This window comes from Tursiops truncatus, chromosome 11, assembly GCF_011762595.2.
Source record: "Tursiops truncatus isolate mTurTru1 chromosome 11, mTurTru1.mat.Y, whole genome shotgun sequence".
Taxonomy (NCBI): domain Eukaryota; kingdom Metazoa; phylum Chordata; class Mammalia; order Artiodactyla; family Delphinidae; genus Tursiops; species Tursiops truncatus.
Genome location: NC_047044.1, coordinates 21210410 through 21231936, shown reverse-complemented (window position 1 = coordinate 21231936; position 21527 = coordinate 21210410). Strand labels below are relative to the sequence as shown.

Below are 21527 nucleotides of genomic sequence, written 5' to 3'. Positions count from 1 at the left end.
TCCCACTTTTTTTTTTCCATATTTATTTATTTGGCTGCACTGGGTCTTAGTTATGGCAAGCGGGATCTTCGTTGCTGCGTGCGGGATCTTTAGTTCCATCGTGCGGGATCTTTTAGTTGCAGTATGCGGGCTCTTAGTTGCAGCATGTGGGATCTAGTTCCCTGACCAGGGATCGAATCTGGGCCCCCTGCGTTGGGAGTGTGGAGTCTTAACTGCCGGACCGCCAGGGAAGTCCTTATTCCAACTTTTTACAAGAGTAAATATAAAGAGAAACTAATTTATTTGCCCAATGTCACAACTAATAATGATGATAATAGTAATAATAACAATAAATTACACATGCACTTTAAAGAACTTTCGTATATGTTAATTCTTAACACAATCCTACAAAATAAAAAATTGCTAACTTTACCCAGCCTTACTTTTTCAAAAGTGAAACTATTGAAAAAGTTAACTACTGGCTAACAAAGGAGTTATTAGCCAGTCTTCTACCATTTTTTGATATTAAATATTAAAGTAACAAAATGTACTGGGTTATTTACATGCCCTACACATCAACAAGAATCAATATGCACATGCTTCTGCACTGACCCTAAACCAGAATTTCTTGAGCCAGATCTTATCTGGATTCCTATCTTCTCACAAAATGTCAACACACTGACTTTCTCAACGTAAAGCTCGTATTTAACCCATATTTGACCAAAGATGCTGAGCTGTTTCTCACTTACTACCAATCATGTTTCATTTAAGAATATGAAGTTTCCTGAGAGGCTGCCATTTCTAATCATATAGGAATGACCTGCCACTGCCTCAAGGCAGAATATTAATGCAGAAGGGAACATTCAATAGGTACTTACTGAGGATTCACTATTCCGACACATACACTGGCAAGCAGTATACTCAAGGTTTTTGCCTTTCTGAAATATTCAGTTTAGTTGGTGAAGAGTGAATACAGGGGTTCTTAATCCAGATCTTCTTTGAAATAGGGACTTTTGAGCTGATATCTAAAGGATGAGTAATAGAAGTTAACTAGGCAAGGAAAAGAAGGGGTCAGGAAATAAAGCGTATTCCAAGTAGAGGAAATAAAACATATAAAGGTTCTGAGGCAGGAGGGAGCATGGTATAAAGTGGAAGTGAAAAAGATCAGCATCTGGCATGTAGCAAGAGAGCCAGGGGAGCAGAAGATAACTCTGGAAGGACAAAGAGAGGACTGATTACACAAGGCCTTGACCATTTTATTCATTCATTCATTCAATAAATTTTAACTGATTACCTATAATTTAAAAGGCACTAGGCAGGGCGGGCTTTCCTGGTGGCACAGTGGTTAAGAATCCACCTGCCAGTGCAGGGGACAGGGGTTCGAACTCTGGTCCGGGAAGATCCCACATGCCGCAGAGCAACTAAGCCCGTGCGCCACAATTACTGAGCCTGCACTCTACAGCCCACGAGCCACAGCTACTGAGCCCACGTGCCTAGAGCCCGTGTTCCGCAACAAGAGAAGCCACCACAAAGAGAAGCCGGTGCACCGCAACGAAGAGTAGCCCCCGCTCACCACAACTAGAGAAAGCCTGCGTGCAGCAATAAAGACCCAATGGAGCCAAAAATAAATAAATATTTTTAAAATAAATAAATAAATAAAAGGCACTGGGGATTTGAGAGTAAACAAAATAGATAAAAATCTCTTCCTTCATGGAGCTTAACTGGGGGGTAGAACACAGAGAATTAAGAAATAAGTTAAATATATAATAAGTCAGATTCAAAGTGAAGAGGTACTCCTTATAGTTGAAATAAGAAATACAAATTTAAGTATATTGTTTAACCTCACAAACGTAAGCAATGGAAAAGCTAACAATAGTGATATAATTTATTAGGTATTGTAGGTCGGTAAAATTTGGAGTGGTTAATTTAGTAAAATCCTTACCTATCTTAGCAGTAAGTGAGTATGCAAGATCTAACACTGATACATCTAGAATGAACAGCATAGATATATAATTTAGAGCTAGTAGGGTAACAGTGAGGTAAATGCGACTACCACTGGGGAACAAGATTGGAGGGATCAGGAAAGGATGGGTTGGAGGCTTGTTGCTTTTTGTGTTCAGCCCACTTGAATTCATTCATTCATTTATATAACAAATATTTGTTGTGTGCTAAAAATGTGCCAGACACATAAATGAAACAGATGAGTGGGGGAGACAGGGTATTTTCTACCACAACAATGCCAAAATTTGAAACTGAATATTAGGCAGCCTTGTTCTTAAAATTTTTTATTAGGCAATTGATGCCAACATTTTGCTCCCCTCTTCTCTTACCCCTCCTCTTACACTGTCATTCTGTAACACAAACTTTTCAGTCATCTGGTGCCCACACCCAGTCTTGTTTTTTGGTGTTGTGGGGAACTTATGAATGGGGCGGTAAAGGAGAACTCTTACCTGTCCTACCTTTCCCCTCCAATGGCATGGCTAGGAGAGGTCCCAGGATTTCTGTGGAGGGGATTTGTGGTTGTTGAGTTCCAGGGAGTTATGAGACACTGCAGTGAGCTGAGGCAGCAAGGATGATAAGCATACTGAGCAGACTACTTTGGAGCCGGAATGAGAAAAGCTGTCTCTTTTTCTATATATTCAGGTACCAGAGCAGTGCATATAGAACCACCCGGGAGTGCTTAAAAAACTCAATGCCCAGGCACAACCCCCTCCCTTCCCACCCTCACCACTACCAATTAAATTAAAAAGTCTCTGGCAAAGGGACCTCAGGCACATGATTCAAATCATTAACATACAGTTCACAAGCGATTTCTGCACAGTTGATTGAGTTAAAAAATTAGAGCTTCAAACCACCTTTCATCCTGATATTCATAATATAAAGTCCAAGAAAGAACAACACTGACTTCCTTGACTTTATAATACATAGTTATAGTGTAAATAGAAAATTTATAGCTTTTATTTCATGAATAAGGTTAATTCTGTGACCAAAAGCCCCCCCACACACCAACAAACATACTAGTTTACAGTTCTAATCTCACCTCTTACCCTCAGCGTCCCCATGCTGTTCTCCAAACATACCAGGCAAGCTCTCCTCCTTAGAATTTTTCACTGGCTGCTCCTACTGCCTGCAACACTACTTCCACCATATCCATAAGGCTAAGTCCCTTACCACCTTAGAGTCTACTCAAATATTACCTCCTCAATGAGGCTGCTGATGAAACAAAATTATTTTAAGGCAGGAAAAGAAATGTAACGTGAAATTTTCTCTGCTGTTTGAGCCACTATACCTTCTCCTTAGTGTGCATTGTGCATCTGCATTATACATTAACTAGATTCCCTAAGAAGACACAGGAACGTCTACACACACACACACACACACACACACACACACACACACACACACACACATTTCCTGCTGGCACCAGCAAGGAAACTCCTTAGGAGATAGCATTCCCTCCGTTATCATGTAAGGGGTTATGATGACCCACTACTCACTTTGTTGAACTATGTAAACTGTCAATGCCACCTTGATGTTTAACCCTTTGATGTATAACCCTTTGTCTCAAAAACTTATATAACTGTGCTTAGACCTCTAATGGGCAGAACAGTCCTCAGAGCTTTCTGAAAGACTATCTCCCTAGTTATAATTTTCAGATTGGCTTGAATAAAATTTCCCATTTCTTTCTTGAAAAAAAAAAGTCAGATTCTGATAACTGTGGAAAAAACAAAGCGAAAGTAAGATAGGAGGTGCAAGCAGAGGACCTTTTAATTTTTAAAAGAGTAGACAGGGGGCTTCCCTGGTGGCGTAGTGGTTGAGAGTCCGCCTGCTGATGCAGGGGACACGGGTTCGTGCCCCGGTCCGGGAAGATCCCACATGCCGCGGAGCGGCTGGGCCCGTGAGCCATGGCCGCTGAGCCTGTGCGTCTGGAGCCTGTGCTCCAAAATGGGAAGGGCCACAGCAGTGAGAGGCCCGCATACCGAAAAAACAAAACAAAACAAAACAAAACAAAAAAGAGTAGACAGGAAAAGCCTCATTAAAAAGATGACATTTGGGCAAAGATCTGAAGAAAGCCAAGGAGCTAGCTATGCAAATATCTGGAGGAAGAATGCTCTAGGCAGAGGAAAAGCTAAGGGCAAAAACTGAGGTAGGAACATGCTTGGCAGGTCTGAGGAATAGCAAGAAGGCCAATGTGAGTGGAGGAAATGAACAAGGGCAAAAATGAAAGGAGATGAGGTTAGAGAAATAACAAGGGCCAGATCATGTGAGGCCTTTTAAGCCACTCTAAGGACTCTCTGGCTTTTACTCTGAGTAAAAATGAGAGTGACTGGAGATGGTTTTTGACAAGAACAGGGAGTTTTAAAGGATGGCTCTATTGAGAATAGATAAAAGAAGGACATGGACAGAAGCAGGGAGCCCAGACAGAAGGTTATTGCAATAAGACAGGTAAGAGAAGATGTTGCCTTGGACCAAGATGGAAGAGTAGGAAGTGGTGAGAAGGGAACAATTCTAGACATATTCTGAAGGTAAAGCCAACGGGATTTGATAGTACAGATTGAAGTCAAGGATGGCTCCAAGGTTTTTGATCTAAGCAAACAGAAGGATAGAGCCACCATTTATTGGGGTAAAGAGACAGAGGGAGAAATAAGCTTGGGATTAAGGATCAGAATTTAGGCTTGGAATAGTTTAATTAAGAGATGCTTATTAGATATCCAAGAGGAGATACCAATTAGGTAGCTGGATATTCAAATCTTATTCAGTAGTTGCAGATACAAATTTAATAATCACCAATGTTATATATGGTATTTACAATTGCAAGATGGAGACAAAAAATGAAATGGCTCAAGGACTGTGGTCAAGGACCAATAAGAGGCCAAGTAACCAATAAAGGCGATTAAGAAGGAAGGGCCAGTGAGGTAGGAGAGAAATCGTTTTTGTTAGGTGAGAGAAAATTCAGCAGGCTTGTATGTTGATGACCATGATGCAGAGAAAAGAAAACTACTGATGGACAGACAATGGATGGAATAAAATCCTTGATTAGAAGACAGCACATAGAGTACACAAGAAGAGGGACTGGCTTTGAACAGTTTTGATTTTGGAAAGCATATTAATACTCTGTATATGCAAAAAATAAAATAAGAAAGAATGTGAAGAGGGGAAATGCCTAAAACTGAAAGCGACCTGAAACAAATGAACCTAATTGTATTAAAAAATACTGTAACCATATTCAAGGGGAAGATAGGAAGAAAGGACAGAGGGATAGATGGACAAAAACGAATCTGATTAACTCATGAATACAACATTTGACTATATATCCTTAGTGTTGGGCAAGGAGGGGTGATTAGTGGAGAAATCAGGCAACATCTTAATGGTCTATGGTACAAGAATGTTCATCTCAATGATATTTACAAAAGGAAAAAAGTGAAAGCACTCCATAATAATCCCTTTAATTATGATACATTATGCCTACATATATATCAAGCAATACGTGTTGAGAATTATATAAAGAAATGGTTATACTATAGCGCCTGGTGAAAATTCAAGGTTCAAAATTATATACTGTGATTTCAATATGCAAAAGTGGAAGATGGAAAGATTAAAATGTTATTCACAAGAAATTCTATCTTCAATTTAGTTCATACCAAAGGGACAACATGTGCAAGGAGCATGGACCTTATTTAAAGTCAGACAAACAAATGTGAATTCTAGTTTAGCCACCTACTGTGACACCCCTCTGCCTCAATTTCCTCATCTGTAAAATGGAGAAAAAACTCAAAAAATGTGCAACTCAAAAAATTTTAGTGAGGATTAAAGATAATATGTAAAGTATTAAAGATAATATGTAAAGTATCTGATACAAAACAGATATCCAATTAAGAGTTTTCTTTCTCCTGACCTGCTTTTTATTGAGTTTAAATTATGAAGGCATTGATTATAGTTTTAACAGGAGCAATATCAAAAGGTCAAGCTTGGGGGGACTTCCCTGGTGGCGCTGTGGATAAGACTCCGTGCTCCCAGTGCAGGGGGCCCAGGTTCGATCTCTGGTCAGGGAAATAGATCCCACATGCATGCCGCAACTAAAAATTTGCATGCCACAACTAAGGAGCCCACGTGCAAGGAACCAGCAAGCCGCAATTAAGGAGCCCTGGAGCCACTACTAAGAAGCCTGCCTGCTGCAACTAAGACCCAGTGCAACCAAATAGATAAATATTAAAAAAAAAAAAAAAAAGTTCATGCTTCGGAATTCCCTTGTAGTCCAAAATCTGCACTTTCACCACCGAGGGTGCGGGATCAATCCCTGCTCAGGGAACTAAGATCCCGCAAGGGGTGCAGCCAAAAAAAACCCAAAAAAGTTCAAGCTTATCCAAACAGGACTTTAAAATGGCAGAGCGGTGGAGCTAATCTTGAAACATATTAATACTGCTCATCTATTAAAATATTTTAAAGAGGAAGCTGAAGATGTATTGGTAACTGTCACATCCACAGCTATTAGAGAGTTGGTTTCTTATACTGGGTAGGCCGTGGACATATCAAATTATTTATCTTCTATTATTCATACATGAGGCTTTCATTTAACATATATTTCAGTTTTGCACAAATATTTCCCAATCATTTATTAATATAATTATGTTCCTTCCAAAAACAGAGAGAGGAGGATGGTTTTTCAGTCACATTTGTTAACTTAATTGATAGAGGAAAAGCACACTTTCAATAAGTAAACAAAGGGACTAAAACCCACAAAATAACATTAAGGCATGGACTAGCTATGTGTCTACCTATGCTTTGTCCAAGTGTTGCTATAGGCTCTTTGGACTAAATTGCCATGTGAAATTTCCAGATAATTGTATTATTCTACTAAATATTCTACTAATATTAGAAGGGTTATAATACTGGGCCTGATCCTAAAGAGAATAAATTATTATCCAAAGTAAACCTCTTCAGTTCACTAAAGACTCATTTAAAGTTCTAAAAGTTATATAAACATTTTAAAACAAACTTTTTAAAAAATGGTAGAAATCTAGGTCAATGAATTAAACTTCCAAATAATTAATTATTTGGTGGAGATAAGAGTGGAGTGGGAGAATGGAAGCATGAAATCTATATAAAACCGAAGTAGACATGTTAAAGACTCAAAATGAGGATAAAAAAGAAAGCTGATTGACTTGAATATGTCAAAGTCATAACAACTGTACAGAAGAAAGTCATAACACATAATAAAGATAAACCTGGCACAATTCTTACTGAATTTTTTATTTTTAACATTCAGAACACACAATAATGTTCCATTACTATGTACATTATGGCATGTAAAGAGGTTTATTTTAAAGTAAACATGTGTTCTTTATTTTAACGTTAGTATTATATGAAATAAATTTTAAATGTGGATGTACATATTTTATTGGTTAACTATATTTTTAACAATGTAACAATTTTAAAGCTAACTTAAAACATGCAAACAGGCTTCCATTTTTCCAAAATCTTCTTTAATTACATGTAATACATGAAAATAAATTTACTAGGTTTTTCATTAGTAACAACAAAATAGCTAAGTAGAGGAATAAAATTTCCAGGCAAATGGAAAGGAAAGGTTTGATTTAGATTACACATTTTGCAGTTAATACATAATTAGAGTCTAAATTATGTGTAGAGCACTGTACACGGTAAAATTTAGGGCAAAACAAGTAAGTCAGTCCATATAATCAAGATTTATAATTTGCTTAAGGGAACACAGCACAAATGCACGAAAAGTCAAGAATCGCTCTGCAAGAAGAAAAATGCCACTTAACACTTAACCTCTCGTGGATGACCTAGAGTCTGTCATACAGAGTGAAGTAAGTCAGAAAGAGAAAAACAAGTACTGTAGGCTAACACATATATATGGAATCTAAAAAAAATAAATTAAAAAAAATGTTTCTGTAGAACCTAGGGGCAGGACAGGAATAAATACGCAGACGTAGAGAATGGACTTGAAGACACGGGGAGGGGGAAGGGTAAACTGGGACAAAGTGAGAGAGTGGCATGGACATATATACACTACCAAATGTAAAATAGATAGCTAGTGGGAAGCAGCCGCATATCACAGCGAGATTAGCTTGATGCTTTGTGACCACCTAGAGGGGTGGGATAGGGAGGGTGGGAGGGAGGGAGACGCAAGAGGGAAGAGATATGGGAACATATGCATACGTATAGCTGATTCACTTTGTTATATAGCAGAAACTAACACAATAATGTAAAGCAATTATACACCAATAAAGATGTTAAAAAAAAATTGCATCCCCCTTCAAAAAAAATACTTAACCTCTCAGACTTCCCTGGTCGCACAGCGGTTAAGAATCTGCCTGCCAATGCAGGGGACACAGGTTTGATCCCTGGTCCAGGAAGATCCCACATGCCGCAGAGTAACTAAGCCCATTGCACCACAACTTCTGAGCCTGCGCTCTAGAGCCCGCAATCCACAACTACTGAGCCCGCGTGCCACAACTACTGAAGCCCACGCGCCTAAAGCCTAGAGCCTGCAACAAGAGAAGCCACCTCAATGAGAAGCCCATGCACCGCAACGAAGAGCAGCCCCCACTTGCCGCATCTAGAGAAAGCCTGCGTGCAGCAACGAAAACCCAATGGCAGCCAAACATAAAATAAATAAAATTAATTTTTATTTATTTATTTATGGCTGCATTGGGTCTTGTTGCTGCATGTGGGCTCTACCCAGTTGAGGCAAGCAGGGGCTGCTCCTCGCCACAGTGCACGGGCTTCTCACTACAGTGATCTCTCCCACTGCGGAGCACGGGTCCCAGGCGCACAGGCTTCAGTAGTTTTGGCACCCGGGCTCAGTAGTTGTGGCTTGCGGGCTCTAGAGCTCAGGCTCAGTAGTTGAGGCGCCCAGGCCCAGCTGCTCTGCGGCATGTGGGATCCTCCTGGACCAGGGCTCAAACCCGCGTTCCCAGCACTGGCAGGCAGATTCTCAACCACTGCACCACCAGGGAAGGCCAAAATAAATTTTTATTTAAAAAAATAAATAGGGTTTCCCTGGTTGCGCAGTGGTTGGGGGTCCGCCTGCCAATGCAGGGGGCGTGGGGTCGTGCCCCGGTCTGGGAGGGTCCCGTATGCCACGGGGCGGCTGGGCCCGTGAGCCATGGCTGCTGGGCCTGCGTGTCCGGAGCCTGTGCTCCGCAACGGGAGAGGCCACAGCGGTGAGAGGCCCGCGTACCACAAAAATAAATAAATAATAAATTAATAAATAAATAACCTCTCTATGGCTCAGTTTCCTCATCTGTAAAATTGTGATAATAATATTACCTGCCTCATGGGATTGTTTTGAGGATTAACTGAGTTAGAACATGGAAAATGCCAGGAATTGTCTCTAACACAGAAAATTCACTGATGTTTATAAATAAAACAAAACAAACACCCCCCTCCCAAAACCAGCCTTTCTAATAAACAGACTTGTTTAAAAAAAAAAAAACAGAAAAGAAAATTCAGTGAGTGTTACCTATACTATTAATATGAAGATGCAGGTTAAATAGGAATATGAACAACACAGAGACATTACATAACCAGTGATCAAAATTTCTAAAAAAAGATCTCTGGCTTGATAAATCACTAAGTATACAGTAGATCATAAATCAGAAAGGTATAAATTATATATCTGATGTTACTGTAAATTTTAGTTATGATTTATTTGAAGTTTCATCAGATCCATTTTATAGCTGTATCATAAAAACAAAGATCATAAAGTTGTTTTATTTGCTAAAGCAAACTGCAACAGATCTGTGAAATGAACCATCTCTAGATTAAATATAGTATTTGGGGGTAGAATCATAAAATCTTAGTGCTAAAAACAATCTTAGAACATAGCTTATAAACCCTTTTCTGACCTACTTACCTTCTTCCACAATTCTTTGTATTCAGATAACAGCCCCTCCCTGGGACATTGCTTTAAAACTTCATCAGCGAATATGCATTTCTTGAATTATTCACCTTGTCCTGAAAGTATTTATGGTTCCTATTATTGTACAGGTTGTTAGAGATTCACATCAATGCCTACTATTCTTCTAAACTTAAGAAGTGGCAAAAAAAAAAAAAAGAAGAAGAAAGAAAGAAAAAGTAGCTATGCTACTTGATAACATTTTTCTCAAATAACAGTTGTAATTAGAAGTAATCATTCTGGGCTTCCCTGGTGGCGCAGTGGTTTAGAGTCCGCCTGCCGATGCAGGGGACACGGGCTCGTACCCCAATCCGGGAGGATCCCACATGCCACAGAGTGGCTAGGCCCGTGAGCCATGGCTGTTGAGCCTGCGCGTCCGGAGCCTGTGCTCCACAACGGGAGAGGCCACAACAGTGAGAGGCCTGCGTACTGCAAAAAAAAAAAAAAAAAAAAAAAAGAAAAAAAAAGAAATAATCATTCTCATTCTGATATTTCATGCTATAGCATGAAAAACTAGACTTTACAGGGAATTTTAAAATGCACGTTAAATTGTTTAATTTAAAAGTTTAAAGTAGGCATACTTAATCTGAAGTTCTTGGATGGGCTTCAAGCGGTCCAAGATACTTCATAATATTTTCAAAGGGGGTTTTTGGACACCGAAAAGGCTCAGAACCATTGCCTTAACGTAAATAGCATTAATTGTAACCATCCAGAAAATAAATTACTTCAATACTGTAATTCGAATATTAATATCATTGTTGTTTGATTTAATTAACTTATTATAAACAAACACCTCTCAGGGTGCCTACCCAGTTACCACTGATTCTGTCTTCCCAGAGAAAGGCTATAAACATAGGGGAAAGGTGCATACCTAACACATGTTATATACTTCCTTGGTTACAGCTGATTTGATCTAGAGAATGACAAGGCATTTAGACTCTTCAATCAGATTTCTTCCTTCAGAAATTTAAAACTGGAACACTACCTTAGGATCAAACTGACAAACAATAAAGGAGCAGAACTGAGAAACACAAATCCAACATTTAAGAACTTAAAGATACCATAAAGATTCTTAACCCATCATTGTTCCATTCTCTCCAGTTGGGCCTAACTAAAACCGTTGAAATGAACTAGTAATTGAAATCACTAGCTAGTATCTCAAGACTGTGCACCCCTACAAGGATTGTGTTCTCACTGCATATGAAAAGATATAAAAAGAACCAAAATCTTTATGTAAGCAAATCTAACAACAGCTTCAACTTGACTTTATTAAAAACACTATTTCTAGAAGAGAAAATACCTAAAGACCACATGGTAAAGCTGTACGAGAGAACATGTTACTGGAGCACGTTCCGAAAATCTGATAGTCTGCCAAGTCCTTTGGCTAAAAACATTAAGTTATTAATCTGCACCTAATTACACCCTTTCACAGACCATGGGCTTCATCATGCAGCCATAAAGATTCCTCCACTTAAAACTAAGAAACAGGGCTTCCCTGGTGGCGCAGTGGTTTAGAGTCCGCCTGCCGATGCAGGGGACACGGGTTCGTGCCCTGGTCTGGGAAGATCCCACATGCCACGGAGCGGCTAGGCCCGTGAGCCATGGCCGCTGAGCCTGTGCGTCCAGAGCCTGTGCTCCGCAGCGGGAGAGGCCACAGCAGTGAGAGGCCCGTGTACCGCAATAAAAAAAAAAAACAACTAAGAAACAAATGAGGTGTTTCTAAAGAAACCCCTATTTCCTTTCTGCCTTACCCAACACCCCAGTTGCACCTCCTTTAACCTGGCAACCTCCTCTTAAGTCTAGTTGCCTTCTTGCCCCACTCTATGCCTCATTGTCTTCAGGTTCAAGAAGTGAATTAGTTATTTTCAAAATTTTGGATATGAGATCAAGAAATAGACTTTACAATCCAGTACACACATACAAAACAAAAATTTCTCAAAGTGATAGTTTAATACAGTCTGATATTTTCCATTCTATTTCCTCCTTTCAAAATGGTGATTGACTATACTATTTTCACAAGGCAAGCTATGACCCACAGTTTAAGAAACAATACATAAGAAGTACATACATCATGACCAAGTATTTATTCCAGTAATGAAGGTTGGTTTAACATTCAAAAATCAACTAATATAATTCACCACATGAAAAGTAAAATCACATCGTGATCTCAATAGAGGCATAAAAAAGCACTGGACAAAAGTTAACACCATGCATGGAAAAATAATTCTCAATAAACTAGGAACAGAAGAGAACTTCCCCAAAACTACAGGGACTTGTACAAAAACCCTACAGTTGCGATCATACTTAATGATGAAAGACTAAAATGCTTTTCCCCTAAGACAGAGACAAGGCAAGGATGTCTGCTCTCACCACTTCTATTCAACATTGTACTGGAGGTTCTACCTGACACAGTAAGGCAAAAAAAAATGAAATAAAATAATAAAAATAAAAGGCATCCAGTTTAGAAACGAAATAAAACTGTGTTATTTCCCAGATGACATTATCATCTATGTAGAAAATCCTACAAATCTTAAAAAAAACCAAACAAACTACCAGAACTAATAAATGAGTTTAGCGAGGTTACAAGATATAAGACCAACATAAAAAAGAAAATTAATTAAAGACACAAGAGCCATATGAAAGAGCTCCCAATAGCCAAAGCTGGAAAAACCTGGGCAACAAAATAAATTAAATATTATTGGATTATAACTCAAAGTATAAAATAAATATACATCAGTCTACACAGATAAAAAAACATGACTGAATAAGTAAATAACTGGGAGAAAACAGATTAATCTCCCACACAGAAAATTTTTAAATAACTTAATAAGATATTCAAACCTTAGGGAACTGCAGAATTCCTCACTCATTTTGTGCATGCTGCACATAGTATTTCCTTCCTTCCAAAATGTACAGTATGAAAGTGGGGAAGAGAGTAATTTTATAGTGGATAACCTGACAAACACTACATCAGCCAGGTGATCAAGGTCAATGTCAACAATAAGAGATCTAAAGACACATACAGACTGAAAGTGAGAGGATTAAAGAAGGTATTCCACGCACATGGAAATCAAAAGAAAGCCAGAGTTGGGCTTCCCTGGTGGTGCAGTGGTTGAGAGTCTGCCTGCCGATGCAGGGGACATGGGTTCGTGCCCCAGTCCGGGAAGATCCCACATGCCGCAGAGCGGCTGGGCCCGTGAGCCATGGCTGCTGAGCCTGCACGTCCGGAGCCTGTGCTCCACAACAGGGGAGGCCACAACAGTGAGAGGCCCGTGTACCGCAAAAAAAAAAAAAAGAAAGCCAGAGTAGCAATAACTATAACAGAAAAAATAGACTTTAAAACAAAGACTGTAACAAGAGACAAAGAAGGACATTACATAGTGATCAAGGGATCAATCCAAGTAGAAGACATAACAACTATAAAGATATATATGCACCCAACATAGGAAAACCTAAATATATAAGCAAATATTAACAGACATAGAGGAAGAAATTTACAGTCACACAATAATAGTAGGGGACTTTAACACCCCACTTACATCAATGGACAGACTATCCAGACTGAAAATCAATAAGGAAACACTGTTGTTAAATGACACATTAGACCAAGTGAACTTGATTGATATTTAGAGAGCATTCCAACTGAAAGCAGCAGAATGCATATTCTTTTCAAGTGCACATGGAACATTCTTCAGGACAGATCACATGATAGACTACAAAACAAGTTCATTAAATTTGAGAAGACTGAAAACATATCAAGCATTATTTCCAACCACAATGCTATGAGACTAGACATCAACTACAAGAAAAAAAAAAGCACAAACATGGAGGGTAAACAATATGTTCTAAACACCAATGAATCACTGAAGAAGTCAAAAAGGAAACTGAAAAAAAAAACCTGGAGACAAATGAAAACAAAATGATCCAAAATCTATGGGACTCAGCAAAAGCAGTAATAAGAGGGAAGTTTACAGCTATACAAGCTTACCTCAGGAAACAGGAAAATCACAAATAAACAACCTAAAGAAACTAGAAAAAGAAGAACAAATAAAACCCAAAGTTAGTAGAGGAAAGAAATTATAAAGATCAGAGCAGAAATAAATGAAATAGAGACAAAAAAACAGAAAAGATAAATGAAACAAAGAGCTGGTTATTTGAAAATTTAAACAAAATTGATAAACCTTTAGCCAGACTCTTCAAGGAAAAAAAGAGGGCCCAAATCAATAAAATCAGAAATAAAAAAGAAATTACAACTGACACCACAGAAATACAAAAGATCATAACAGATTACTACAAACAATTGTACATCAATAAAATGGACAACCTAGAAGAAATGGACAAATCCCTAGAAATGTACAATCTCCCAAGACTGAATCAGGAAGAAATAGAAAATATGAACAGACCAATTACCAATAGTGAAACTGAGTAAGTAATTTCAAAAACTCCCAACAAACAGAAGTCCAGAACCAGAGGGCTTCAAAGGTGAATTCTACCAAACAGTTAGAGAAGAGTTAACACCTATCCCTCCAAATTATTCCAAAAAATTGCAGAGGAAGAAATACTTTCAAACTCATTCTACAAGGCCAGCATCACCCTGATACAAAACCCAGACAAAGATACCACAAAAAAAAAAGAAAAAAGAAAATTCCAGGCCAATATCACTGATGAACATAGATGCAAAAATCCTCAAGAAAATATTAGCAGACCAAGTTCAACAATACATTAAATGTATCACACATCATGATTGAGTGGGACCTGTCCCAGGGATGCAAGAATGGCTCAAAAATCCACAAATCAATCAATGTGATAAACCATATTAACAAACCAAAGAATAAAATCATAAGATCATCTCAACAGATAAAGGAAAAGCTTTTGATAAAATTCAACATGTGTTTATGATAAAAACTCTCAACGAAGTGGGTATAGATGGAACAGACCTCAACATGATAAAGGCCAAATATGACAAACCCACAGCTAACATCATACTCAATGGTGAAAAGCTGAAAGTATTTCCTCTAAGATCAGGAACAACACAAGGATGCCCACTCTCCCCACTTTTATTCAACACAGTATTGGAAGTCCTAGCCACAGCAATCAGACAAGAGAAAAAAAATAAAAGGAATAAAATTGGAGAGGAGGAAGTAAAACTGTCAGTTTGCAAATGACATGATACTATACATAAAAAAATCCTAACGACACCAAGAAAAAAATACTAGAACTCATTGATGGATTCAGTAAAGTTGCAGGATACAAAATAATATACAGAAATTTACTGCATTTCTATACACATATATCAGAAAGAGAAATTAAGGAAACAATCCCATTTACCATCACATAAAAAAGAATAAAATACTTAGAAATAAACCTACCTAAGAAGGCAAAGGATTTGTCCTCCAAAAACTAGAAGACAATGCTGAAAGAAACTGAAGACAACACAAACAGATGGAAAGATATACTGTGTTCTTGGATTGGAAGAATCAATATTGTTGAAATGACCATACTACCCAAGGTAATCTACAGATTCAATGCAATCCCTATCAAATTACCAATGGCATTTTTCACAGAACTAGAACAAATAATTTTAAAATCTGTAAGAAAACACAAAAGGCTCCAAAGAGCCAAAACAATCTTAAGAAAGAAGAACGAAGTTGGAGGTATCACACTCCCTGATTTCAAACTATACTACAAAGCTACAGTAATCAAAACAGTACAGTATTGGCACAAACACAGACACATAGATCAATGGAACAGAGTCCAGGAATGAACCCACACTTACATGGGCAATTCATCTACAACAAAGGAGACAAGAATATACAATGGGGAAAAGACAGCCTCTTCAATAAATGATGTTGGTAAAACTGGACAGCTGCATGCAAAAGAATCAAACTGTACTAATTTCTCACACCATGCACAAAAATAAATTTAAAATGGATTAATAAAGACTTAAATGTAAGAACGGAAACCATAAATAAAACTTCTATAAGAAAACATAGGCAGTATGCTCTTTGACATTGGTCTTAGTAATATTTTTTGGATATGTCTCCTCAGGCAAGGGAAACTAAAGCAAAAATAAACAATGAGACTACATCAAACTAAAAAGCTTTTACAAAGTGAAGGGAACTATCAACAAAATGAAAAGGCCACCTACTGAACAAGAGAAGGTACCTGTAAATGATATATCCAACAAAGGGTTAAAACAGAAAACAAAGAACTCATACAACTCAACATCAAAAAACAAAAACCAATTAAAAACCGGTCAGAAGAGCTGAATAGATATTCTCCCAAAGAAGGCAGACAGATGGCCAGAAGGCACCTGAAAAGATGCTCAGCATCACTAATTATGAGGGAAGTGCAAATCAAAACCACAATGAGATATCACCTAATACCTGTAAGAATGGCTATTATCAGAAAGACCACAAATAACAAGTATTAGAAAGGATGTGTAGAAAAGGGAACCCCCATGCACTGCTGGTGGGAATGTAAATGGGTGCAGCTGCAATGGAAAACAGTAGGGAGGCTCCTCAAAAAAATTAAAAACAGAACTACCATACAATCCAGCAATTCCACTCCTGGGTATTTACCCAAAGAAAACTGAAACACTAATTATAAAAGATACATGCACCCCTATGTTCATTGCAGAGTTATTTACAATAGCCAAGATATGGAAGCAACCTACCTGCTCATCAATGGAAAATTACTCAGCCGTAAGACAGATACTGAGAATAAACAGGTGGTTGCCAGAGGGGAGAGGGGTAAGGAAGAAGAAAAATAGGTGAGGGAGATTAAGCGGTACAAACTTCCATTTGCAAAATAAATGAGTCATGGGTATGAAATATACAGTGTGGGGAATATAGTCAATAATTATGTAATATTGCATGGGGACAGATGGTTAACTAGACTTATTGTGGTGATCATTTTGAAATATATAAAAATATTGAATCATTATGTTGTGTAACAGGAACTAACATAGTGCTGTAGGTCAATTATACTTCAAAAACAAACAAACTCACAGAAAAGAGACCAGATTTGTGGTTACCAGAGGGTGGAGGGAGGGGGAATTGGATGAACGCAGTCAAAAGGTACAAACCTCCATTTATAAGATAAATAACACTATGAATGCAATTTACAACATGATAAATATAATTAACACTGTTGTATGTTATATATGAAAGGTGATAAGAGAGTAAATCCTAAGAGTTCTCATCACAAAGAAAAAATATTTTTTTCATTTCTTTCATTTTATATGCATATAATATAATGGATGTCCACTATTACCACTATTGTGGTAACCATTTCATGATGTATGTAAGTCAAATTATTATTCTATACACCTTAAACTTATACAGTGCTTATACAGCACAATTATATCTCAATAAAACTGGAATAAAAATAATAATGATAAAATATGCTGATAATATGTACCCTTGATATGACAATAAAAATGCCACTTTACCTTTGGGGTCTTCTTGCCAAAAACCCATAACCTATTCAAATTAAGAGAAAAAGATTATACAAATCCTGTTTGAGAGACACTGAACAAAATATCTGACCAATACTACTCAAAACTCTCAAGGTCATCAAACACAAGGAAAGTCTGAGAAACTGTCACAGCTAGGAGGAGCCTAAAAAGAAATGATGACTATATATAATGTGGTATTCACAATGGGTTCCTGGAACAGAAAAAGGACATTAGGTAAAAAGCTAAGGAAATTTGAATAAAATATGTGCTATAGTAAATAATAATTTATAAATATTGATTCACTAATTGCAATAAATGTACCATACTAATGTAAGATGTTAATAATACAGGAGATGGAATATGGGATGTATGAAAACTCTCTGTACTATCTTTACAACTTTTCTACAAATCTAAAAGTATTCTAAAATAAAAATCTTATTTAAAAATCATTGAGCTGCATATGGAAGGTTTACCTCAATAAAAAGTTACTGCAATAAAAGTGCTGATTGTGTTTCTATATACTAGCAACAAACAATCGGAAATTGAAAATTTTCAAGTACTGTTTACATTAGTATAACAAGTTTGAAATTTTTAGGGATAAATCTGACAAAGGGTGTATAAGACATACTGAAAACTACAAAATATTGCTGAGAGAAATTAAACAAGACAAAATAAAATGGAGAAATAAAACATGTAATAGACAGAAGACAGTATTGTTAAGATGTCAATTCTCCCCAAACAGATTTATAGTTCCCAAGCAAATATCTAGCAGGCTTTTTGGTAGGAACGACAGGCTGATTCTAAAATTTATATGAAAATGCAAAAGACCTGGAATGTCAAAATAACTCTGACAAAGATTAATCGAGTTGGAGGCCTGTACCACCAATTTCAAGACTTACTTAAAAGCTACAGTAATCAACAGTCTGATATTGGTGTAAAGATAGGCAAATAATCAATGGAACAAAAGAGAGTCCTGAAATAGACCCAAGTTTATAGTTAGCTGATTTTCAACAAAGGTGCAAAATCAATTCAATGAGAAAAAGATGATATTTTCAATAAATTGTGTTACAGCAATTGTATAGCCATATGCAAAGAGAAAAAAAAAAGAACCTTGACACTTACCTCACATCACAAATAACAAATTAACTCTAAATGGATCACAGACTAAAACCTAAGAACAGAAACTACAAAACTTCAGTAAGAAAATACAGGAGAAAATCTTGGTGACTTTGAGCTTGGCAAAGATTTCTATAGCACAACAAAAAATTCACAAATCAAAACAGAAAAAAATCAATGTTATACTTTATCAAAATTAAAAACTCTGTGCATCAAAAGACAGTTTCTGGGACTTCCCTGGTGGTCCAGTGGTTAACAATCTGCCTTCCAGTGCAGGGGACACAGATTCAATCCCTGGTAGGGGAAGTAATATCCCACATGCCATGGGGCAACTAAGCCTGCGCGCCACAACCACAGAGCCTGCACACCATGACTACTGAGCCCATGAACCACAACTAGAGAGAGGCCCGTGCGCTGCAATGAAGAGCCCACATGCCACAACAAAATCTCCTGCATGCTTCAACTAAGACCCGTCACAGACATAAATAAATAAATAAATAAATAAATATTAAAAAAAATTTTAAAAGACACTTTCTAAAGAACAAGCCACAGACTGGCAGAAAATATTTACAAAACATATGTCTGGAAAAGGACTTGTATCTACAATATATAAAGAACTCTTACAACTCAAAAATAAGACATCCCATTAATAAAATACGCAAAAAATTTAAACAGACCCTCAAACCAAAGAGGGCATACGGGTGGTGGATAAGCACACTGAAAGATTCACAACATCACCAGTCAATAGGAAACTGCAAATTAAAAACCACAGTCAGCGGCTTCCCTGGTGGCGCAGTGGTTGGGGGTCCGCCTGCCGATGCAGGGGGCATGGGTTCGTGCCCCAGTCCGGGAGGGTCCCGTGTGCCGCGGAGCAGCTGGGCCCGTGAGCCATGGCCGCTGAGCCTGTGCGTCCGGAGCCTGTGCTCTGCAACGGGAGAGGCCGCAGCAGCGGGAGGCCCGCATACCGCAAAAAGAAAAATAAAAAAACACAGTCAGATACCACTACTTACCCACTAAAACAGGTAAAATTAAAAAGACTGACTATACTGAGCGTTGGTGAAGATACGGAGCAAGTGGAACTCTCATATGCTTGCTGGTGAGAATATGAAACATACACCCTAGAACCACTTTGGAAAGCTGTAAAGCAGCTTCTTAAAAAAGTTATATATGTTGCAGAGAATTCCCTGGAAGTCCAGTGGTTAGGACTCCATGCTCTCACTGCTGAGGGCTGGGTTTCAATCCCTGGTCTGGGAACTAAGATCCCACAAGCCACGAGGTGTGGCCAAAAAAATTTTTTTAATTTATACATGTCAGGAATTCTCTGGCAGTCCAGTGGACTTGGCACTTTCACTGCCAGGGCACGGGTTCAATCCTGGGTCAGGGAACTAAGATCCTGCAAGCTGAGTGGTGCAGCCAAAAAAAAAAAATAGAAAAAAAGTTATATATGCACCCACATATAACTCAACCATTCTACTCCTACATATTTATTGAAGAGAAATGAAAAGCATGTGTCCTCACAAAGACTTATACATGAATGTTCATAGCAGCTTTATTTGTAACAGCCCCAAACTAGAAACAACCCAAATGACCATCAACAGTTAAATGGATAAAGAAGTTGTGGAACATACACAATGGAATATACTTAGCAATAAGAGAGAATGCATAGCACTCCCTCGTGTGAAAGCACTGGAATCATAACTGACTGCCGAACAATCATCGACAGGAAGACACTGGAACTCACCAAAAAAGATACCCCACATTCAAAAACAAAGGAGAAGCCGCAACGGTAGGAGGGGCACAATCACAATAAAATCAAATCCCATAATTGCTGAGTGGGTGACTCACAAACTGGAGAACACTTATGCCACAGAAGTCCACCCACTGGACTGAAGGTTCTGAGCCCCATGTCAGACTTCCCAACCTGGGGGTCCACCAACAGGGGCAGGAATACCTAGAGATCAGACTTTGAAGGCTAGCAGGATTTGATTGCAGGACTTTGACAGGACTGGGGGAAACAGAGACTCCAAAGAGCCAGGAAGGCTCCAGTGCTGGGTCACCTCACGCCAACCAACCAACAGGGAGGGAACCAACCCCACCCATCAGCAGACAACCGGATTAAAGTTTTACTGAGCTCTGCCCACCAGAGCAACACCCAGCTCTGCCCACCACGGGTCCCTACCATCAGGAAGCTTGCACAAGTCACTTAGGTAGCCTCATCCACCAGAGGGCAGACAGCAGAAGGAAGAACTACAATTCTGCAGCCTGTGGAAGTAAAACCACATTCACAGAAAGACAGAAAATGAAAAGGGAGAGAACTTGGTACCAGATGAAGGAACAAGATAAAACCCCAGAAAAACAACTAAATGAAGTGGAGATAGGCAAACTTCCAGAAAAACATTTCAGAATAACGAGAGTGAAGACCATCCAGGACCTCAGAAAAAGAATGGAGGCAAAGATCAAGAAAATGCAAGAAATGTTTAACAAAGACCTAGGAAAATTAAAGAATAGAGATGAACAACACAATAACTGAAATGAAAACTACACTAGAAGGAATCAATAGCAGAATAACTGAGGCAGAAGAACGGATAAGTGACCTGGAAGACAGAATGGTAGAATTCACTGCTGCAGAACACAATAAAGAAAAAAGAATGAAAAGAAATGAAGACAGCCTAAGAGACCTCTGGGACAGCATTAAAGGCAACAACATTCGCATTAAAGGGGTCCCAGAAGGAGAAGAGAGAGAGAAAGGACCGAGAAAATATCTGAAGAGATTATAGTCAAAAACTTCCCTAACATGGGAAAGGAAATAGCCACCCAAGTCCAGGAAGTGCAGAGTCCCAGGCAGGATAAACCCAGGGAGAAACATGCTAAGACACATAGTAATCAAATTGACAAAAATTGAAGACAAAGAAAAATTACTGAAAGCAACAAGGGAAAAATGAAAAATAACACACAAAGGAATTCCCATAAGGTTAACAGCTGATTTCTCAGCAGAAACTCTACAAGCCAGAAGGGAGGCAAGATATATTTAAAGTGATGAAAGGGAAG

General features: G+C 38.3%; 1 protein-coding gene across 8 annotated transcripts in view; it reads right to left on the bottom strand.

Moving 5' to 3' along the window:
- BLTP3B (bridge-like lipid transfer protein family member 3B) overlaps positions 1-21527 on the bottom strand; it is a 103900-nt gene that overhangs the window by 66869 nt on the left and 15504 nt on the right. The window contains exons 1-2 of one of the 8 annotated variants that reach the window (XM_073788309.1): positions 9863-9963; positions 858-1004 (exon numbers count right to left, since the gene is read on the bottom strand). The exons of 5 other annotated variants lie outside the window; for them this stretch is intronic. The gene's annotated coding sequence lies outside the window, so the exon portion shown is untranslated. Of the gene's footprint in view, positions 1-857; positions 1005-9862; positions 9964-21527 lie in introns of those variants that run through there. 2 more of the 8 variants (XM_019918591.3, XM_019918593.3) reach the window with 2 other exon arrangements.